Source organism: Lissotriton helveticus, chromosome 2_1 (assembly GCF_964261635.1).
Source record: "Lissotriton helveticus chromosome 2_1, aLisHel1.1, whole genome shotgun sequence".
NCBI classification, from domain to species: Eukaryota; Metazoa; Chordata; class Amphibia; order Caudata; family Salamandridae; genus Lissotriton; species Lissotriton helveticus.
Window position 1 is genome coordinate 1,990,935,285 of NC_136059.1, and position 3,123 is coordinate 1,990,938,407.

Genomic DNA, 3,123 nt, shown 5'->3' on the forward strand with positions numbered 1-3,123 from the left:
TCTACTACATAGTCAACAATATCTTGCTTGGGTTTTTTAAGGGCATCCCCCAACCCTCTCATACCAAACTTAAGGGACCTCTTCCAGGGTGTCCAAAGATTAGCTCAATGGGACTGAAGCTTACTTCCTTATGAGGACCCTCCCTCCAGGCAAAAGACAGGCATGGTAGGAGAATATTCCATCTCCTTCTCAGTTTTACAGGCAAAACCATGATTATGCCCTTCATGGTTTTGTTGAATCTTTCCACAAGATCATTTCCTTGGGGATTGTAGGGAGCAGTGAACTTATAAGTCACATCACACTCATCTCACATTGCTTTTGGATAGGCCGACATAAAGTTAGTACCACTATCTGATGTGACCTCCTTTGGGGAACCTAAACCTGGTGAAGATTCCAACGAGAGCTCTTGCCACTGCAGGGACAGTGACTGTGCTTAGTGAAATAGCTTCTGGATACCTTGTGGCATGAAGCTCTACCACCAGGAGAAATCTGCTTCCACATGGTCTTTGGGGTTCTATTGGACCAACAATGTCAATCCCTACCCTCTTAAAAGGAGTCCCCACCACAGTTAGTGGTATAAGGGGTACCTTTGGCTTGCCCCCTGTCTTGTCACTGGCTTGACAGGTGACACAGGTGTGACAGAAATCCTTCACCATTTCAGACATCTGTGGCCAATAGAAATGGTTGATAAGCCTTTGTGAAGTCTTAGTATTTCCCAGATGCCCGGCTGAGAGGATGTCATGGGCCAGGTGATGGAGGAATTCTCTGTATTGCTGGGTGACCACCACCACTCTCCTGGTTGTCCTGATTTGTTTGGGGTCCCTTGCCTCATTATATATGGTTCCCACCTCCCAATATACCTTATGGGTACCACTGATATCACCTTCCTGTTTGACAGCTAACTGTCCTGGCCTTAAAGAACGGGACACAAATTTTGCCCCTGGCTTGAGTCCTCCCTGGAGGGACCTCCTCCTCCTTGAAGCTCTGTGTCAAATTTGGCAAGTCTCTCAGGGAAGAAGCCTGCTTTTCAGGCCCCAAACCCTCCCCCTTACAGTTAAGTCCCTTTTGGGCCTCTGGACTTTTGGAAGTTTGTTTCCCCGTCTTCCTCCCCTTTCTCTTCATACAGGGCCTTGGGTAATTCATCTAGGCTCCATGATCCCTTCAATTTCCATCAAGGCCTTCTGTGCTCTTGTGGAGGCACACTCCCTTTCAGGAAGCGCCAGCATTTCTTCAGGAGTCCTTCTCTCCACTTCTGCCCAGGCAGAAGTCTCATGGTAATTTCCCAATAGAGACTCCACTGGGATGTCGGACGACACAGCTCCCTTCTTTGGGCCTGTAACTCCTCCCCACTTAAAGTCTACCACAGCAAAGGGTTGTGACTTTGTAACATTGTCAAAGTTTACAATTGGTGCATATTTGGTCTGGGGAAAACAGCTTGACCACCATCATGTACTTCAGCAACATTGATTTGTTGTCATTCGTGTATTTTTCTATGCTTTGAGACCAGTGGGCCATGGGTTCAGTCCTTCCCCACCCTTGGAAACTAAGGTAGTCTCTGTGTACCCCTTGCAATTACCAGGGACTACTGGCACCCGGATCCCTACACCAGCAATGCTAAAATTATCACCAGTAGATAACTTTTTGGTGCACACGGCATCTCCCCTCTTGTGCCCTGGCTATTTACTGTATTGGCACACCTCAACCTTTGAAAAGTGATAATTCTTTCACAGGTACATCATCCCCTTAGAATGGGATGTGGCTCAGGGCTGGCCCGGGCATTTTTGGGGGATTCCTTGGGAGTTTCCTTCTTTTTTAACCGTGTCCCCCTTCTTTCCCCTGAGGGGACCCTGTCCACTTTTCTTATGATCAGACACATTCGTCAGATATCTTCCCCAGATCTCTGGGTCTGGATAACTTAAAATCCACCAGACACTTTTGTAACTACTCAGAGTACAATTTGTAGGTATGTGCTCTCTCACCACTGCATTGTAGAGTCTGTCATAGGTATCTGCCTTGTTACTCTTAATCTAGCCTTCCATTGAATTTGCAGAAGCATCCACAAAGTCTACCAATGTCTGGTTTGACCTCTTATGAGTATTCCTGAACCCCTGTCTGTATTTTTCAAGGGTTAGACTAAAAAATCTCAATGAGTGCCACCTTCACGTTTGGATGAGAGTCGGCCACCTCATCTTCCAGTGTCAGGAGCCAATTCCTTCCCACTTTTGGAGCCAGTTGCCAAAACAAGGACCCTCAGTGTTGAGCACCCCCCATTAGTGGTCCGTGTAGGTAAGTGTGACGGGCAGAGTGGGGGCGAGGGGTGGTGAAAGTGACAAATGCCAGGATAGGGATTGCAAAATAAATACATAAATAAAACCACTTACCTTGCGCTCTCCGCATCGCCAACTCGGCGATGCCGCGAGTGCAAGATAAGTGGCTTTATTAATTCATTTATTTTACATTCCCTATCCCGTCATTGTCACTTTCATCCCCCTATCCCCACCATACCCGCCCTACCACGCTTACCTGCATGGACCACCACTTCCACCCACCCTCCTCATCCTTAGAGCTCTCTCATAGGATGCTAGCCATTTGTCGGTTATCTTCCACAGTATACTTAGGAACAATGCCCTGGGGCAACCTAGGATTATAGGAACCCCCTGCTGTTATATCTGCTTCTTTGCTGCTGTCACAATATATTAGGACTTCAAGCCCAGCTTGATCCTTTTTTTCTTCCAGGGAAGTCTTCTCTCCTTCAAGGCCAGTTTCCTCTCCTTCAACAACATGAGACTTAACCAGGACCCAATGTTTTTAAGCCAACTCACCTGTGCTTTTTCGACCGAATCTAGCAAGGTCAGGGGCAATAAGGAGTAGTAGGACAGTTACCATGGCACCAAAGCAGTCCAAAGTCCAGTTCCAGGCACCATAGCCGAACCACCCTAGACTTCAATGGAGTGGCACTGATGCAAGAGATATAGGATGCTGAAGATGCTGAGAATGTTGTGTGGTTGACGGGGAACTTCTTGGGCGGCACTCCTTGGTCCACTGTCAAGGTGGGAAACATTGGCCTCATGGGTCGATGTCCCTCGAAGTCTTCTTTTATCCAGCAAAAGTCAGTTGCCACTG